We start from the raw sequence: 22,625 nt of genomic DNA on the forward strand, positions 1-22,625 counted from the left end.
CTACAAACGCTATTTCCTAGCAAGCAAGTGTCGGATTTACATTCTTTCGAAAGGAATACGAGGTATACATGACGCTTCGCAATGAATATTACATCTTATCATAAAACGTAGAATTACGATGCGACATCTCGTTATAAGGAGCATTATAATTCTATTGTATCTATACGTAGACATCTGCCGTCGCTATTGCTTAGCAAGGAAGTGTCGCACTTACATTGATTTGAAGTGTATGCGAGGTATACAAGCTACTTCGCAATGAATATTATATCTTATCATGAAACATAGGAATGAGATGCGGCTTGTCATATTCAGAAACATTAGAAATCTATTGTTTCCATACGTAGACATCTGCAAACGCTATTTCCTAGAAAGCAAGTGTCGCATTTACATTCTTTTGAAAGGAATACGAGGTATACATGACACTTCGCAATGAACATTATATCCTATCACGAAACATAGAAATGAGATGCGATATCACGATTTAAGTAGCATTAGAACTCTATTGCTACGATACGTAGACATCTGCGAACGCTATTTCCTAGGATGGAAACGTCGCATTTACATACTTTTGAAGTGAATACGAGGTATACATAACACTCCACAATGAATATTATATCTTATCATATAACATAGAAATGAGATGTAATATGGCGATTTAAGATGCATCAGAATTCTATTACTTCGATACGTAGACATCTGCAAACGCTATTTCCTAGCAAGGAAGTGTCGCATGTACATTCAGTTGAAGTGTATGCGAGGTATACATGGCACTTCGCAATGAATATTATATTTTATCATGAAACATAGTAATGAGCAGCGATATCGCGTTTTGAGAAGCATTAGAACTCTAATGCTACGACACGTAGACATCTGCAAACACTATTTCCTGGCAAGGAAGTGTACCGTTTGCATTCTTTTGAAGTGAATACGAGGTATACATCACACTCCACAATGAATATTATATCTTATCATATAACATAGAAATGAGATGTAATATGGCGATTTAAGAAGCATTAGAATTCTACTGCTTCGATACGTAGACATCTGCAAACGCTACTTCTTAGCAAGGAAGTGTCGCATTTACACTCATTTGAAATATAGACGAGGAATACATAACACCTCGCAATGAATATTATATCTTATCATGAAACATAGAAATGAGATGCGATATCTCGTTCTAAGAAGCATTAGAAATCTATTGCTTCGATACATAGATATCTGCAAACGCTACTTCCTAGCATGGAAGTGTCTTATTTACATTCTTTTGAAGTGAATACGAGGTATAGATGACACTTCGCAATGAATATTATATCTTATCATGAAGCATAGAAGTGAGATGCGATATCGCGTTCTAAGAAGCATTAGAACTCTATTGCTACGATACGTAGACATCTGCGAACGCTATTTCCTAGGATGGAAACGTCGCATTTACATACTTTTGAAGTGAATACGAGGTATACATGACACTTCGCAATGAATATTATATCTTATCACGAAATATAGAAATGAGTTGCGATATCACGATTTAAGTAGCATTAGAACTCTATTGCTACGATACGTAGACATCTGAATACGCTATTTCCTAGCAAGGAATAGTCGCATTTACATTCTTTTGAAGTGAATACGAGGTATACATGACACTTCGCAATGAATATTATATCTTATCACGAAACATAGAAATGAGTTGCGATATCGCGATTTAAGTAGCATTAGAACTGTATTGCTACGATACGTAGGCATCTGAATACGCTATTTCCTAGCAAGCAATAGTCGCATTTACATTCTTTTGAAGTGAGTACGAGGTATACATGACACTTCGCAATGAATATTATATCTTATCACGAAACATATAAATGAGATGCGATATCGCGTTTTAAGTAGCATTAGAACTCTATGGCCTGGATGCGGAGACATCTGCAAACGCTATTTCCTAGCATGGAAGCGTCGCACTTATATTCTTTTGAAGTGAATACGAGGTATACATGACACTTCGCAATGAATATTATATCTTATCACGAAACATAGAAATGAGATGCGATATCGCGATTTAAGTAGCATTAGAACGCTATTGCTACGATACGTAGACATCTGCAAACGCTATTTCCTAGCAAGCAATAGTCGCATTTACCTTCTTTTGAAGTGAGTACGAGGTATACATGACTCTTCGCAATGAATATTATATCTTATCACGAAACATAGAAATGAGATGCGATATCGCGATTTAAGTAGCATTAGAACGCTATTGCTACGATACGTAGACATCTGCAAACGCTATTTCCTAGCAAGCAATAGTCGCATTTAGATTCTTTTGAAGTGAATACGAGGTATACATGACACTTCGCAATGAATATTATATCTTATCACGAAACATAGAAATGAGATGCGATATCGCGATTTAAGTAGCATTAGAATGCTATTGCTACGACACGTAGACATCTGCAAACGCTATTTCCTAGCAAGCGATAGTCGGACTTACATTCTTTTGTAGTGAATACGAGGTATACATGATACTTCGCAACGAATATTATATCTTATCACGAAACATAGAAATGAGATGCGATATCGTGATTTAAGTAGCATTAGAACTCTATTGCTACGAAACGTAGACATCTGAATACGCTATTTGCTAGCAAGGAAGTGTCGCATTGACATTCGTTTGGAGTGTATACGAGGTATACATGACACTTCGCAATGAATATTATATCTTATGATGAAGCATAGAAATGAGATGCGATATCGCGTTTTGAGAAGGATTAGAACTCTATTGCTACGATACGTAGACATCTGCAAACGCTATTTCCTAGCATGGAAGTGCCGCACTTACATTCCTTTGAAATGAATTCAAGGTATACATGTCACTTCGGAATGAATATTTTAACTTATCAGGAAACATAGAAATGAGATGCGATATCGCGATCTAGGAACCAATAGAACTCTATTGCTACGATACGTAGGCATCTGAATACGCTATTTCCTAGCAAGGAAGTGTAGCATTTACATTCGTTTTGGAGTGAATACGAGGTATACATGACATTTCGCAATGAATATTATATCTTATCACGAAACATAGAATTGAGATGTGATATCGCGATCTAAGAAGCAGTAGAACTCTATTGCTACGATACGTAGGCATCTGAATGCGCTATTTCCTAGCATGGAAGTGTCGCATTTACATTCGTTTGGAGAGAATACGTGGTATAGATGACACTTCGCAATGAATATTATATCTTATCATGAAGCATACAGGAGAGATGCGATATCGCGTTTTAAGAAGCATTAGAACTCTATTGCCTCGACGCGTAGACATCAGCAGTCGCTATTTCCTAGCATGGAAGTGTCGCATTTACATTCTTTTGAAGTGTATACGAGGTATACATGACACTTCGCAATGAATATTATATCTTATCATGAAACATAGAAGAGAGATGCGATATCGCGTTTTAAGAAGCATTAGAACACTATTGCTACGATACGTAGACATCTGCAAACGCTATTTCCTAGCAAGCAATAGTCGCATTTACATTCTTTTGAAGTGAATACGAGGTATACATGACACTTCGCAATGAATATTACATCTTATCATGAAGCATAGAAATGAGATGCGGTATCGCGTTTTGAGAAGGATTAGAACTCTATTGCTACGATACGTAGACATCTGCAAACGCTATTTCCTAGCATGGAAGTGCCGCACTTACATTCCTTTGAAATGAATTCAAGGTATACATGTCACTTCGGAATGAATATTTTAACTTATCAGGAAACATAGAAATGAGATGCGATATCGCGATCTAGGAACCAATAGAACTCTATTGCTACGATACGTAGGCATCTGAATACGCTATTTCCTTGCAAGGACGTGTAGCATTTACATTCGTTTTGGAGTGAATACGAGGTATACATGACATTTCGCAAAGAATATTATATCTTATCACGAAACATAGAATTGAGATGTGATATCGCGATCTAAGAAGCAGTAGAACTCTATTGCTACGATACGTAGGCATCTGAATGCGCTATTTCCTAGCATGGAAGTGTCGCATTTACATTCGTTTGGAGAGATACGAGGTATAGATGACACTTCGCAATGAATATTATATCTTATCATGAAGCATACAGGAGAGATGCGATATCGCGTTTTAAGAAGCATTAGAACTCTATTGCCTCGACGCGTAGACATCAGCAGTCGCTATTTCCTAGCATGGAAGTGTCGCATTTACATTCTTTTGAAGTGTATACGAGGTATACATGACACTTCGCAATGAATATTATATCTTATCATGAAACATAGAAGAGAGATGCGATATCGCGTTTTAAGAAGCATTAGAACACTATTGCTACGATACGTAAACATCTGCAAACGCTATGTCCTAGCAAGCAATAGTCGCATTTACATTCTTTTGAAGTGAATACGAGGTATACATGACACTTCGCAATGAATATTTTATCTTAGCACGAAACATATAAATGAGATGTGATATCGCGATTTAAGTAGCTCTAAAACGCTATTGCTACGATACGTAGACATCTGCAAACGCTATTTCCTAGCAAGCAATAGTCGCATTTACCTTCTTTTGAAGTGAGTACGAGGTATACATGACTCTTCGCAATGAATATTATATCTTATCACGAAACATAGAAATGAGATGCGATATCGCGATTTAAGTAGCATTAGAACGCTATTGCTACGATACGAAGACATCTGCAAACGCTATTTCCTAGCAAGCAATAGTCGCATTTACCTTCTTTTGAAGTGAGTACGAGGTATACATGACTCTTCGCAATGAATATTATATCTTATCACGAAACATAGAAATGAGATGCGATGTCGTGATTTAAGTAGCATTAGAACTCTATTGCTACGAAACGTAGACATCTGAATACGCTATTTGCTAGCAAGGAAGTGTCGCATTGACATTCGTTTGGAGTGTATACGAGGTATACATGACACTTTGCAATGAATATTATATCTTATCATGAAGCATAGGAATGAGATGCGATATCGCGTTTTGAGAAGCATTAGAACCCTATTGCTACGATACGTAGACATCTGCAAACGCTATTTCCTAGCATGGAAGTGCCGCACTTACATTCCTTTGAAATGAATTCAAGGTATACATGTCACTTCGGAATGAATATTTTAACTTATCAGGAAACATAGAAATGAGATGCGATATCGCGATCTAGGAACCAATAGAACTCTATTGCTACGATACGTAGGCATCTGAATACGCTATTTCCTAGCAAGGAAGTGTAGCATTTACATTCGTTTTGGAGTGAATACGAGGTATACATGACATTTCGCAATGAATATTATATCTTATCACGAAACATAGAATTGAGATGTGATATCGCGATCTAAGAAGCAGTAGAACTCTATTGCTACGATACGTAGGCATCTGAATGCGCTATTTCCTAGCATGGAAGTGTCGCATTTACATTCGTTTGGAGAGAATACGAGGTATAGATGACACTTCGCAATGAATATTATATCTTATCATGAAGCATACAGGAGAGATGCGATATCGCGTTTTAAGAAGCATTAGAACTCTACTGCCTCGAAGCGTAGACATCAGCAGTCGCTATTTCCTAGCATGGAAGTGTCGCATTTACATTCTTTTGAAGTGTATACGAGGTATACATGACACTTCGCAATGAATATTATATCTTATCATGAAACATAGAAGAGAGATGCGATATCGCGTTTTAAGAAGCATTAGAACACTATTGCTACGATACGTAGACATCTGCAAACGATATTTCCAGGGATGGAAATGTCGCAATTACATTCTTTTGAAGTGAACACGAGGTATATATGACACTTCGCAATGAATATTATATCTTATCACGAAATATAGAATTGAGATGCGATATCGCGATTTAAGTAGCATTAGAACGCTATTGCTGCGATACGTAGACATCTGCAAACGCTATTTCCTAGCGAGCAATAGTCGCATTTACGTTCTTTTGAAGTGAATACGAGGTATACATGACACTTCGCAATGAATATTATGTCTTATCATGGAACATAGAAATGAAATGCGACATCTCGCTTTAAGAAGCATTAGGACCCTATTGCTACGATACGTAGACATCTGCGAACGCTACTTCCTAGCAAGCAGTAGTCGCATTTACATTCTTTTGAAGTGAATACGAGGTATACATGACACTTCGCAAAGAATATTATATCTTATCATGAAACACAGAAGAGGGATGCGATATCGCGTTTTAAGAAGCAATAGAATTCTAGGGCCACGATGCGGAGACATCTGCAAACGCTATTTCCTAGCATTGAAGTGTCGCACTTACATTCTCTTGAAGTGAATACGAGGTATACATGACACTTCGCAATGAATATTATATCTTATCATGAAACATATAAATGAGATGTGATATCGCGACTTAAGTAGCACTAAAACGCTATTGATACGATACGTAGACATCTGCAAACGCTATTTCCTAGCAAGCAATAGTCGCATTTACCTTCTTTTGAAGTGAGTACGAGGTATACATGACACTTCGCAATGAATATTATATCTTATCACGAAACATAGAAATGAGATGCGATATCGCGATTTAAGTAGCATTAGAACGCTATTGCTACGATACGTAGACATCTGCAAACGCTATTTCCTAGCAAGCAATAGTCGCATTTAGATTCTTTTGAAGTGAATACGAGGTATACATGACACTTCGCAATGAATATTATATCTTATCACGACACATAGAAATGAGATGCGATATCGCGATTTAAGTAGCATTAGAATGCTATTGCTACGACACGTAGACATCTGCAAACGCTATTCCCTAGCAAGCGATAGTCGGACTTACATTCTTTTGTAGTGAATACGAGGTATACATGACACTTCGCAATGAATATTATATCTTATCACGAAACATAGAAATGAGATGCGATATCGCGATTTAAGTAGCATTAGAATGCTATTGCTACGACACGTAGACATCTGCAAACGCTATTCCCTAGCAAGCGATAGTTGGACTTACATTCTTTTGTAGTGAATACGAGGTATACATGACACTTCACAATGAATATTATATCTTATCACGAAACATAGAAATGAGATGCGATGTCGCGATTTAAGTAGCATTAGAACTCTATTGCTACGATACATAGACATCTGAATACGCTACTTCCTAGCAAGGAAGTGTCGCATTGACATTCGTTTGGAGTGTATACGAGGTATACATGACACTTTGCAATGAATATTATATCTTATCATGAAGCATAGAAATGAGATGCGATATCGCGTTTTGAGAAGCATTAGAACTCTATTGCTACGACACGTAGACATCTGCAAACGCTATTTCCGAGCAAGGAAGATTCGCATTTACATTCTTTTGAAGTGAATACGAGGTATACATGACACTTCGCAATGAACATTATATCTTATCATGAAACATAGAAATGAAATGCGACATCTCGTTTTAAAAAGCATTAGGACTCTATTGCTACGATACGTAGACATCTGCGAACGCTATTTCCTAGGATGGAAACGTCGCATTTACATTCTTTTGAAGTGAATACGAGTTATACATGACACTTCGCAATGAATATTATATCTTATCATGAAACATAGAAGAGAGATGCGATATCGCGTTTTAAGAAGCATTAGAACTCAATGGCCTGGAAGCGGAGACATCTGCAAACGCTAGTTCCTAGCATGGAAGTGTCGCACTTATATTCTTTTGATGTGAATACGAGGTATACATGACACTTCGCATTGAATATTTTATCTTATCACGAAACATATAAATGAGATGTGATATCGCGATTTAAGTAGCATTAAAACGCTATTGCTACGATACGTAGACATCTGCAAACGCTATTTCCTAGCAAGCAATAGTCGCACTTACATTCTTTTGAAGTGAGTAGGAGGTATACATGACACATCGCAATGAATATTATATCTTATCACGAAACATAGAAATGAGATGCGATATCGCGTTTTGAGAAGCATTAGAACTCTATTGCTACGATACGTAGACATCTGCGAACGCTATTTCCTAGGATGGAAACGTCGCATTTACATTCTTTTGAAGTGAATACGAGGTATACATGACACTTCGCAATGAATATTATATCTTATCATGAAATATAGAAGAGAGATGCGATATCGCGTTTTAAGAAGCATTAGAACTCAATGGCCTGGATGCGGAGACATCTGCAAACGCTAGTTCCTAGCATGGAAGTGTCGCACTTATATTCTTTTGATGTGAATACGAGGTATACATGACACTTCGCATTGAATATTTTATCTTATCACGAAACATATAAATGAGATGTGATATCGCGATTTAAGTAGCATTAAAACGCTATTGCTACGATACGTAGACATCTGCAAACGCTATTTCCTAGCAAGCAATAGTCGCACTTACATTCTTTGAAGTGAGTAGGAGGTATACATGACACATCGCAATGAATATTATATCTTATCACGAAACATAGAAATGAGATGCGATATCGCGTTTTGAGAAGCATTAGAACTCTATTGCTACGATACGTAGACATCTGCAAGCGCTATTTCCGAGCAAGGAAGATTCGCATTTACATTCTTTTGAAGTGAATACGAGGTATACATGACACTTCGCAATGAATATTAAATCTTCTAGTGAAACATAGAAGAGAGTTGCGATATCGCGTTGTAAGAAGCATTAGAACTCTATGGCCTCGATGCGGAGACATCTGCAAACGCTATTTCCTAGCATGGAAGTGTCGCACTTACTTTCTTTTGAAGTGAATACGAGGTATACATGACACTTCGCAATGAATATTATATCTTATCATGAAGCATAGAAATGAGATGCGATATCGCGTTTTGAGAAGCATTAGAACACCATTGCTACGATACGTAGACATCGGCAAACGCTATTTCCTAGCAAGGAAGATTCGCATTTACATTCTTCTGAAGTGAATACGAGGTATACATGACACTTCACAATGAATATTATATCTTATCACGAAACATAGAAATGAAATGCGATATCGCGACTTAAGTAGCATTAGAACGCTATTGCTACGATACGTAGACATCTGCGAACGCTATTTCCAAGGATGAAACGTCGCATTTACATTCTTTTGAAGTGAATACGAGGTATACATGACACTTCGCAATGAATATTATATCTTATCATGAAGCATAGAAATGAGATGCGATATCGCGTTTTGAGAAGGATTAGAACTCTATTGCTACGATACGTAGACATCTGCAAACGCTATTTCCTAGCATGGAAGTGCCGCACTTACATTCCTTTGAAATGAATTCAAGGTATACATGTCACTTCGGAATGAATATTTTAACTTATCAGGAAACATAGAAGAGAGATGCGATATCGCGTTTTAAGAAGCATTAGAACACTATTGCTACGATACGTAGACATCTGCAAACGCTATGTCCTAGCAAGCAATAGTCGCATTTACATTCTTTTGAAGTGAATACGAGGTATACATGACACTTCGCAGTGAATATTATATCTTACCACGAAACATATAAATGAGATGTGATATCGCGATATAAGTAGCATTGGAACTCTATTGCTACGATACGTAGACATCTGCAATCGCTATTTCCGGGCAAGGAAGATTCGCATTTACATTCTTTTGAAGTGAATACGAGGTATACATGACACTTCGCAATGAATATTATATCCTATCACGAAACATAGAAATGAGATGCGATATCGCGATTTAAGTAGCATTAGAACGCTATTGCTACGATAGGTAGACATCTGCGAACGCTATTTCCTAGGATGGAAACGTCGCATTTACATACTTTTGAAGTGAATACGAGGTATACATGACACTTCGCAATGAATATTATATCTTATCATGAAGCATAGAAATGAGATGCGATATCGCGTTTTGAGAAGCACTACAACTCTATTGCTACGATACGTAGGCATCTGCAGACGCTATTTCCTAGCATGGAAGTGTCGCATTTACATTGTTTTGAAGTGGATACGAGGTATACATGACGCTTCGCAATGAATATTATATCTTATCATGAAACATAGAGGTGAGGTGCGATATCGCGTTTTAAGAAGCATTAGAAGTCTATGGACTCGATGCGGAGACATCTTCAAACGCTATTTCCTAGCAAGGAAGTGTCGCATTTACAATTGTTTGGAGTGAATACGAGGTATACATAACACTTCGCAATGAATATTATATCTTATCACGAAACATAGAAATGAAATGCTACATCTCGTTTTAAGAAGCATTAGGACTCTTTTGCTACGATACGTAGACATCTGCAAACGATATTTCCAGGGATGGAAATGTCGCAATTACATTCTTTTGAAGTGAATACGAGGTATATATGACACTTCGCAATGAATATTATATCTTATCACGAAATATAGAATTGAGATGCGATATCGCGATTTAAGTAGCATTAGAACGCTATTGCTGCGATACGTAGACATCTGCAAACGCTATTTCCTAGCGAGCAATAGTCGCATTTACGTTCTTTTGAAGTGAATACGAGGTATACATGACACTTCGCAATGAATATTATATCTTATCATGGAACATAGAAATGAAATGCGACATCTCGCTTTAAGAAGCATTAGGACCCTATTGCTACGATACGTAGACATCTGCGAACGCTACTTCCTAGCAAGCAGTAGTCGCATTTACATTCTTTTGAAGTGAATACGAGGTATACATGACACTTCGCAAAGAATATTATATCTTATCATGAAACACAGAAGAGGGATGCGATATCGCGTTTTAAGAAGCAATAGAATTCTAGGGCCACGATGCGGAGACATCAGCAGTCGCTATTTCCTAGCATGGAAGTGTCGCACTTACATTCTCTTGAAGTGAATACGAGGTATACATGACACTTCGCAATGAATATTATATCTTATCATGAAACATATAAATGAGATGTGATATCGCGACTTAAGTAGCACTAAAACGCTATTGATACGATACGTAGACATCTGCAAACGCTATTTCCTAGCAAGCAATAGTCGCATTTACCTTCTTTTGAAGTGAGTACGAGGTATACATGACACTTCGCAATGAATATTATATCTTATCACGAAACATAGAAATGAGATGCTATATCGCGATTTAAGTAGCATTAGAACGCTATTGCTACGATACGTAGACATCTGCAAACGCTATTTCCTAGCAAGCAATAGTCGCATTTAGATTCTTTTGAAGTGAATACGAGGTATACATGACACTTCGCAATGAATATTATATCCTATCACGAAACATAGAAATGAGATGCGATATCGCGATTTAAGTAGCATTAGAATGCTATTGCTACGACACGTAGACATCTGCAAACGCTATTCCCTAGCAAGCGATAGTCGGACTTACATTCTTTTGTAGTGAATACGAGGTATACATGACACTTCGCAATGAATATTATATCTTATCACGAAACATAGAAATGAGATGCGATATCGCGATTTAAGTAGCATTAGAATGCTATTGCTACGACACGTAGACATCTGCAAACGCTATTCCCTAGCAAGCGATAGTCGGACTTACATTCTTTTGTAGTGAATACGAGGTATACATGACACTTCACAATGAATATTATATCTTATCACGAAACATAGAAATGAGATGCGATGTCGCGATTTAAGTAGCATTAGAACTCTATTGCTACGATACATAGACATCTGAATACGCTACTTCCTAGCAAGGAAGTGTCGCATTGACATTCGTTTGGAGTGTATACGAGGTATACATGACACTTTGCAATGAATATTATATCTTATCATGAAGCATAGAAATGAGATGCGATATCGCGTTTTGAGAAGCATTAGAACTCTATTGCTACGACACGTAGACATCTGCAAACGCTATTTCCGAGCAAGGAAGATTCGCATTTACATTCTTTTGAAGTGAATACGAGGTATACATGACACTTCGCAATGAACATTATATCTTATCATGAAACATAGAAATGAAATGCGACATCTCGTTTTAAAAAGCATTAGGACTCTATTGCTACGATACGTAGACATCTGCGAACGCTATTTCCTAGGATGGAAACGTCGCATTTACATTCTTTTGAAGTGAATACGAGTTATACATGACACTTCGCAATGAATATTATATCTTATCATGAAACATAGAAGAGAGATGCGATGTCGCGATTTAAGTAGCATTAGAACTCTATTGCTACGATACATAGACATCTGAATACGCTACTTCCTAGCAAGGAAGTGTCGCATTGACATTCGTTTGGAGTGTATACGAGGTATACATGACACTTTGCAATGAATATTATATCTTATCATGAAGCATAGAAATGAGATGCGATATCGCGTTTTGAGAAGCATTAGAACTCTATTGCTACGACACGTAGACATCTGCAAACGCTATTTCCGAGCAAGGAAGATTCGCATTTACATTCTTTTGAAGTGAGTAGGAGGTATACATGACACATCGCAATGAATATTATATCTTATCACGAAACATAGAAATGAGATGCGATATCGCGTTTTGAGAAGCATTAGAACTCTATTGCTACGATACGTAGACATCTGCAAACGCTATTTCCGAGCAAGGAAGATTCGCATTTACATTCTTTTGAAGTGAATACGAGGTATACATGACACTTCGCAATGAATATTAAATCTTCTCGTGAAACATAGAAGAGAGTTGCGATATCGCGTTGTAAGAAGCATTAGAACACTATGGCCTCGACGCGGAGACATCTGCAAACGCTATTTCCTAGCATGGAAGTGTCGCACTTACTTTCTTTTGAAGTGAATACGAGGTATACATGACACTTCGCTATGAATATTATATCTTATCATGAAGCATTGAAATGAGATGCGATATCGCGTTTTGAGAAGCATTAGAACACCATTGCTACGATACGTAGACATCGGCAAACGCTATTTCCTAGCAAGGAAGATTCGCATTTACATTCTTCTGAAGTGAATACGAGGTATACATGACACTTCACAATGAATATTATATCTTATCACGAAACATAGAAATGAGATGCGATATCGCGACTTAAGTAGCATTAGAACGCTATTGCTACGATACGTAGACATCTGCGAACGCTATTTCCAAGAATGGAAAAGTCGCATTTACATTCTTTTGAAGTGAATACGAGGTATACATGACACTTCGCAATGAATATTATATCTTATCATGAAGCATAGAAATGAGATGCGATATCGCGTTTTGAGAAGGATTAGAACTCTATTGCTACGATGCGTAGACATCTGCAAACGCTATTTCCTAGCATGGAAGTGCCGCACTTACATTCCTTTGAAATGAATTCAAGGTATACATGTCACTTCGGAATGAATATTTTAACTTATCAGGAAACATAGAAATGAGATGCGATATCGCGATCTAGGAACCAATAGAACTCTATTGCTACGATACGTAGGCATCTGAATACGCTATTTCCTAGCAAGGAAGTGTAGCATTTACATTCGTTTTGGAGTGAATACGAGGTATACATGACATTTCGCAATGAATATTATATCTTATCACGAAACATAGAATTGAGATGTGATATCGCGATCTAAGAAGCAGTAGAACTCTATTGCTACGATACGTAGGCATCTGAATGCGCTATTTCCTAGCATGGAAGTGTCGCATTTACATTCGTTTGGAGAGAATACGAGGTATAGATGACACTTCGCAATGAATATTATATCTTATCATGAAGCATACAGGAGAGATGCGATATCGCGTTTTAAGAAGCATTAGAACTCTATTGCCTCGACGCGTAGACATCAGCAGTCGCTATTTCCTAGCATGGAAGTGTCGCATTTACATTCTTTTGAAGTGTATACGAGGTATACATGACACTTCGCAATGAATATTATATCTTATCATGAAACATAGAAGAGAGATGCGATATCGCGTTTTAAGAAGCATTAGAACACTATTGCTACGATACGTAAACATCTGCAAACGCTATGTCCTAGCAAGCAATAGTCGCATTTACATTCTTTTGAAGTGAATACGAGGTATACATGACACTTCGCAATGAATATTTTATCTTAGCACGAAACATATAAATGAGATGTGATATCGCGATTTAAGTAGCTCTAAAACGCTATTGCTACGATACGTAGACATCTGCAAACGCTATTTCCTAGCAAGCAATAGTCGCATTTACCTTCTTTTGAAGTGAGTACGAGGTATACATGACTCTTCGCAATGAATATTATATCTTATCACGAAACATAGAAATGAGATGCGATATCGCGATTTAAGTAGCATTAGAACGCTATTGCTACGATACGAAGACATCTGCAAACGCTATTTCCTAGCAAGCAATAGTCGCATTTACCTTCTTTTGAAGTGAGTACGAGGTATACATGACTCTTCGCAATGAATATTATATCTTATCACGAAACATAGAAATGAGATGCGATGTCGTGATTTAAGTAGCATTAGAACTCTATTGCTACGAAACGTAGACATCTGAATACGCTATTTGCTAGCAAGGAAGTGTCGCATTGACATTCGTTTGGAGTGTATACGAGGTATACATGACACTTTGCAATGAATATTATATCTTATCATGAAGCATAGGAATGAGATGCGATATCGCGTTTTGAGAAGCATTAGAACCCTATTGCTACGATACGTAGACATCTGCAAACGCTATTTCCTAGCATGGAAGTGCCGCACTTACATTCCTTTGAAATGAATTCAAGGTATACATGTCACTTCGGAATGAATATTTTAACTTATCAGGAAACATAGAAATGAGATGCGATATCGCGATCTAGGAACCAATAGAACTCTATTGCTACGATACGTAGGCATCTGAATACGCTATTTCCTAGCAAGGAAGTGTAGCATTTACATTCGTTTTGGAGTGAATACGAGGTATACATGACATTTCGCAATGAATATTATATCTTATCACGAAACATAGAATTGAGATGTGATATCGCGATCTAAGAAGCAGTAGAACTCTATTGCTACGATACGTAGGCATCTGAATGCGCTATTTCCTAGCATGGAAGTGTCGCATTTACATTCGTTTGGAGAGAATACGAGGTATAGATGACACTTCGCAATGAATATTATATCTTATCATGAAGCATACAGGAGAGATGCGATATCGCGTTTTAAGAAGCATTAGAACTCTACTGCCTCGAAGCGTAGACATCAGCAGTCGCTATTTCCTAGCATGGAAGTGTCGCATTTACATTCTTTTGAAGTGTATACGAGGTATACATGACACTTCGCAATGAATATTATATCTTATCATGAAACATAGAAGAGAGATGCGATATCGCGTTTTAAGAAGCATTAGAACACTATTGCTACGATACGTAGACATCTGCAAACGATATTTCCAGGGATGGAAATGTCGCAATTACATTCTTTTGAAGTGAATACGAGGTATATATGACACTTCGCAATGAATATTATATCTTATCACGAAATATAGAATTGAGATGCGATATCGCGATTTAAGTAGCATTAGAACGCTATTGCTGCGATACGTAGACATCTGCAAACGCTATTTCCTAGCGAGCAATAGTCGCATTTACGTTCTTTTGAAGTGAATACGAGGTATACATGACACTTCGCAATGAATATTATGTCTTATCATGGAACATAGAAATGAAATGCGACATCTCGCTTTAAGAAGCATTAGGACCCTATTGCTACGATACGTAGACATCTGCGAACGCTACTTCCTAGCAAGCAGTAGTCGCATTTACATTCTTTTGAAGTGAATACGAGGTATACATGACACTTCGCAAAGAATATTATATCTTATCATGAAACACAGAAGAGGGATGCGATATCGCGTTTTAAGAAGCAATAGAATTCTAGGGCCACGATGCGGAGACATCTGCAAACGCTATTTCCTAGCATTGAAGTGTCGCACTTACATTCTCTTGAAGTGAATACGAGGTATACATGACACTTCGCAATGAATATTATATCTTATCATGAAACATATAAATGAGATGTGATATCGCGACTTAAGTAGCACTAAAACGCTATTGATACGATACGTAGACATCTGCAAACGCTATTTCCTAGCAAGCAATAGTCGCATTTACCTTCTTTTGAAGTGAGTACGAGGTATACATGACACTTCGCAATGAATATTATATCTTATCACGAAACATAGAAATGAGATGCGATATCGCGATTTAAGTAGTATTAGAACGCTATTGCTACGATACGTAGACATCTGCAAACGCTATTTCCTAGCAAGCAATAGTCGCATTTAGATTCTTTTGAAGTGAATACGAGGTATACATGACACTTCGCAATGAATATTATATCTTATCACGACACATAGAAATGAGATGCGATATCGCGGTTTAAGTAGCATTAGAATGCTATTGCTACGACACGTAGACATCTGCAAACGCTATTCCCTAGCAAGCGATAGTCGGACTTACATTCTTTTGTAGTGAATACGAGGTATACATGACACTTCGCAATGAATATTATATCTTATCACGAAACATAGAAATGAGATGCGATATCGCGATTTAAGTAGCATTAGAATGCTATTGCTACGACACGTAGACATCTGCAAACGCTATTCCCTAGCAAGCGATAGTCGGACTTACATTCTTTTGTAGTGAATACGAGGTATACATGACACTTCACAATGAATATTATATCTTATCACGAAACATAGAAATGAGATGCGATGTCGCGATTTAAGTAGCATTAGAACTCTATTGCTACGATACATAGACATCTGAATACGCTACTTCCTAGCAAGGAAGTGTCGCATTGACATTCGTTTGGAGTGTATACGAGGTATACATGACACTTTGCAATGAATATTATATCTTATCATGAAGCATAGAAATGAGATGCGATATCGCGTTTTGAGAAGCATTAGAACTCTATTGCTACGACACGTAGACATCTGCAAACGCTATTTCCGAGCAAGGAAGATTCGCATTTACATTCTTTTGAAGTGAATACGAGGTATACATGACACTTCGCAATGAACATTATATCTTATCATGAAACATAGAAATGAAATGCGACATCTCGTTTTAAAAAGCATTAGGACTCTATTGCTACGATACGTAGACATCTGCGAACGCTATTTCCTAGGATGGAAACGTCGCATTTACATTCTTTTGAAGTGAATACGAGTTATACATGACACTTCGCAATGAATATTATATCTTATCATGAAACATAGAAGAGAGATGCGATATCGCGTTTTAAGAAGCATTAGAACTCAATGGCCTGGAAGCGGAGACATCTGCAAACGCTAGTTCCTAGCATGGAAGTGTCGCACTTATATTCTTTTGATGTGAATACGAGGTATACATGACACTTCGCATTGAATATTTTATCTTATCACGAAACATATAAATGAGATGTGATATCGCGATTTAAGTAGCATTAAAACGCTATTGCTACGATACGTAGACATCTGCAAACGCTATTTCCTAGCAAGCAATAGTCGCACTTACATTCTTTTGAAGTGAGTAGGAGGTATACATGACACATCGCAATGAATATTATATCTTATCACGAAACATAGAAATGAGATGCGATATCGCGTTTTGAGAAGCATTAGAACTCTATTGCTACGATACGTAGACATCTACGAACGCTATTTCCTAGGATGGAAACGTCGCATTTACATTCTTTTGAAGTGAATACGAGGTATACATGACACTTCGCAATGAATATTATATCTTATCATGAAACATAGAAGAGAGATGCGATATCGCGTTTTAAGAAGCATTAGAACTCAATGGCCTGGATGCGGAGACATCTGCAAACGCTAGTTCCTAGCATGGAAGTGTCGCACTTATATTCTTTTGATGTAAATACTAGGTATACATGACACTTCGCATTGAATATTTTATCTTATCACGAAACATATAAATGAGATGTGATATCGCGATTTAAGTAGCATTAAAACGCTATTGCTACGATACGTAGACATCTGCAAACGCTATTTCCTAGCAAGCAATAGTCGCACTTACATTCTTTTGAAGTGAGTAGGAGGTATACATGACACATCGCAATGAATATTATATCTTATCACGAAACATAGAAATGAGATGCGATATCGCGTTTTGAGAAGCATTAGAACTCTATTGCTACGATACGTAGACATCTACGAACGCTATTTCCTAGGATGGAAACGTCGCATTTACATTCTTTTGAAGTGAATACGAGGTATACATGACACTTCGCAATGAATATTATATCTTATCATGAAACATAGAAGAGAGATGCGATATCGCGTTTTAAGAAGCATTAGAACTCAATGGCCTGGATGCGGAGACATCTGCAAACGCTAGTTCCTAGCATGGAAGTGTCGCACTTATATTCTTTTGATGTGAATACGAGGTATACATGACACTTCGCATTGAATATTTTATCTTATCACGAAACATATAAATGAGATGTGATATCGCGATTTAAGTAGCATTAAAACGCTATTGCTACGATACGTAGACATCTGCAAACGCTATTTCCTAGCAAGCAATAGTCGCACTTACATTCTTTTGAAGTGAGTAGGAGGTATACATGACACATCGCAATGAATATTATATCTTATCACGAAACATAGAAATGAGATGCGATATCGCGTTTTGAGAAGCATTAGAACTCTATTGCTACGATACGTAGACATCTGCAAGCGCTATTTCCGAGCAAGGAAGATTCGCATTTACATTCTTTTGAAGTGAATACGAGGTATACATGACACTTCGCAATGAATATTAAATCTTCTAGTGAAACATAGAAGAGAGTTGCGATATCGCGTTGTAAGAAGCATTAGAACTCTATGGCCTCGATGCGGAGACATCTGCAAACGCTATTTCCTAGCATGGAAGTGTCGCACTTACTTTCTTTTGAAGTGAATACGAGGTATACATGACACTTCGCAATGAATATTATATCTTATCATGAAGCATAGAAATGAGATGCGATATCGCGTTTTGAGAAGCATTAGAACACCATTGCTACGATACGTAGACATCGGCAAACGCTATTTCCTAGCAAGGAAGATTCGCATTTACATTCTTCTGAAGTGAATACGAGGTATACATGACACTTCACAATGAATATTATATCTTATCACGAAACATAGAAATGAGATGCGATATCGCGACTTAAGTAGCATTAGAACGCTATTGCTACGATACGTAGACATCTGCGAACGCTATTTCCAAGGATGAAACGTCGCATTTACATTCTTTTGAAGTGAATACGAGGTATACATGACACTTCGCAATGAATATTATATCTTATCATGAAGCATAGAAATGAGATGCGATATCGCGTTTTGAGAAGGATTAGAACTCTATTGCTACGATACGTAGACATCTGCAAACGCTATTTCCTAGCATGGAAGTGCCGCACTTACATTCCTTTGAAATGAATTCAAGGTATACATGTCACTTCGGAATGAATATTTTAACTTATCAGGAAACATAGAAATGAGATGCGATATCGCGATCTAGGAACCAATAGAACTCTATTGCTACGATACGTAGGCATCTGAATACGCTATTTCCTAGCAAGGAAGTGTAGCAATTACATTCGTTTTGGAGTGAATACGAGGTATACATGACATTTCGCAATGAATATTATATCTTATCACGAAACATAGAATTGAGATGTGATGTCGCGATCTAAGAAGCAGTAGAACTCTATTGCTACGATACGTAGGCATCTGAATGCGCTATTTCCTAGCATGGAAGTGTCGCATTTACATTCGTTTGGAGAGAATACGAGGTATAGATGACACTTCGCAATGAATATTATATCTTATCATGAAGCATACAGGAGAGATGCGATATCGCGTTTTAAGAAGCATTAGAACTCTATTGCCTCGACGCGTAGACATCAGCAGTCGCTATTTCCTAGCATGGAAGTGTCGCATTTACATTCTTTTGAAGTGTATACGAGGTATACATGACACTTCGCAATGAATATTATATCTTATCATGAAACATAGAAGAGAGATGCGATATCGCGTTTTAAGAAGCATTAGAACACTATTGCTACGATACGTAGACATCTGCAAACGCTATTTCCTCGCAAGCAATAGTCGCATTTACATTCTTTTGAAGTGAATACGAGGTATACATGACACTTCGCAATGAATATTATATCTTATCATGAAGCATAAAAATGAGATGCGGTATCGCGTTTTGAGAAGGATTAGAACTCTATTGCTACGATACGTAGACATCTGCAAACGCTATTTCCTAGCATGGAAGTGCCGCACTTACATTCCTTCGAAATGAATTCAAGGTATACATGTCACTTCGGAATGAATATTTTAACTTATCAGGAAACATAGAAATGAGATGCGATATCGCGATCTAGGAACCAATAGAACTCTATTGCTACGATACGTAGGCATCTGAATACGCTATTTCCTAGCAAGGAAGTGTAACATTTACATTCGTTTTGGAGTGAATACGAGGTATACATGACATTTCGCAATGAATATTATATCTTATCACGAAACATAGAATTGAGATGTCATATCGCGATCTAAGAAGCAGTAGAACTCTATTGCTACGATACGTAGGCATCTGAATGCGCTATTTCCTAGCATGGAAGTGTCGCATTTACATTCGTTTGGAGAGAATACGAGGTATAGGTGACACTTCGCAATGAATATTATATCTTATCATGGAGCATACAGGAGAGATGCGATATCGCGTTTTAAGAAGCATTAGAACTCTACTGCCTCGACGCGTAGACATCAGCAGTCGCTATTTCCTAGCATGGAAGTGTCGCATTTACATTCTTTTGAAGTGTATACGAGGTACACATGACACTTCGCAATGAATATTATATCTTATCATGAAACATAGAAGAGAGATGCGATATCGCGTTTTAAGAAGCATTAGAACACTATTGCTACGATACGTAGACATCTGCAAACGCTATGTCCTAGCAAGCAATAGTCGCATTTACATTCTTTTGAAGTGAATACGAGGTATACATGACACTTCGCAGTGAATATTATATCTTACCACGAAACATATAAATGAGATGTGATATCGCGATATAAGTAGCATTGGAACTCTATTGCTACGATACGTAGACATCTGCAATCGCTATTTCCGGGCAAGGAAGATTCGCATTTACATTCTTTTGAAGTGAATACGAGGTATACATGACACTTCGCAATGAATATTATATCCTATCACGAAACATAGAAATGAGATGCGATATCGCGATTTAAGTAGCATTAGAACGCTATTGCTACGATAGGTAGACATCTGCGAACGCTATTTCCTAGGATGGAAACGTCGCATTTACATACTTTTGAAGTGAATACGAGGTATACATGACACTTCGCAATGAATATTATATCTTATCATGAAGCATAGAAATGAGATGCGATATCGCGTTTTGAGAAGCACTACAACTCTATTGCTACGATACGTAGGCATCTGCAGACGCTATTTCCTAGCATGGAAGTGTCGCATTTACATTGTTTTGAAGTGGATACGAGGTATACATGACGCTTCGCAATGAATATTATATCTTAGCATGAAACATAGAGGTGAGGTGCGATATCGCGTTTTAAGAAGCATTAGAAGTCTATGGACTCGATGCGGAGACATCTTCAAACGCTATTTCCTAGCAAGGAAGTGTCGCATTTACAATTGTTTGGAGTGAATACGAGGTATACATAACACTTCGCAATGAATATTATATCTTATCACGAAACATAGAAATGAAATGCTACATCTCGTTTTAAGAAGCATTAGGACTCTTTTGCTACGATACGTAGACATCTGCAAACGATATTTCCAGGGATGGAAATGTCGCAATTACATTCTTTTGAAGTGAATACGAGGTATATATGACACTTCGCAATGAATATTATATCTTATCACGAAATATAGAATTGAGATGCGATATCGCGATTTAAGTAGCATTAGAACGCTATTGCTGCGATACGTAGACATCTGCAAACGCTATTTCCTAGCGAGCAATAGTCGCATTTACGTTCTTTTGAAGTGAATACGAGGTATACATGACACTTCGCAATGAATATTATATCTTATCATGGAACATAGAAATGAAATGCGACATCTCGCTTTAAGAAGCATTAGGACCCTATTGCTACGATACGTAGACATCTGCGAACGCTACTTCCTAGCAAGCAGTAGTCGCATTTACATTCTTTTGAAGTGAATACGAGGTATACATGACACTTCGCAAAGAATATTATATCTTATCATGAAACACAGAAGAGGGATGCGATATCGCGTTTTAAGAAGCAATAGAATTCTAGGGCCACGATGCGGAGACATCAGCAGTCGCTATTTCCTAGCATGGAAGTGTCGCACTTACATTCTCTTGAAGTGAATACGAGGTATACATGACACTTCACAATGAATATTATATCTTATCACGAAACATAGAAATGAGATGCGATGTCGCGATTTAAGTAGCATTAGATCTCTATTGCTACGATACATAGACATCTGAATACGCTACTTCCTAGCAAGGAAGTGTCGCATTGACATTCGTTTGGAGTGTATACGAGGTATACATGACACTTTGCAATGAATATTATATCTTATCATGAAGCATAGAAATGAGATGCGATATCGCGTTTTGAGAAGCATTAGAACACCATTGCTACGATACGTAGACATCG

This window comes from Xylocopa sonorina, chromosome 12 (assembly GCF_050948175.1).
Source record: "Xylocopa sonorina isolate GNS202 chromosome 12, iyXylSono1_principal, whole genome shotgun sequence".
NCBI lineage: Eukaryota > Metazoa > Arthropoda > Insecta > Hymenoptera > Apidae > Xylocopa > Xylocopa sonorina.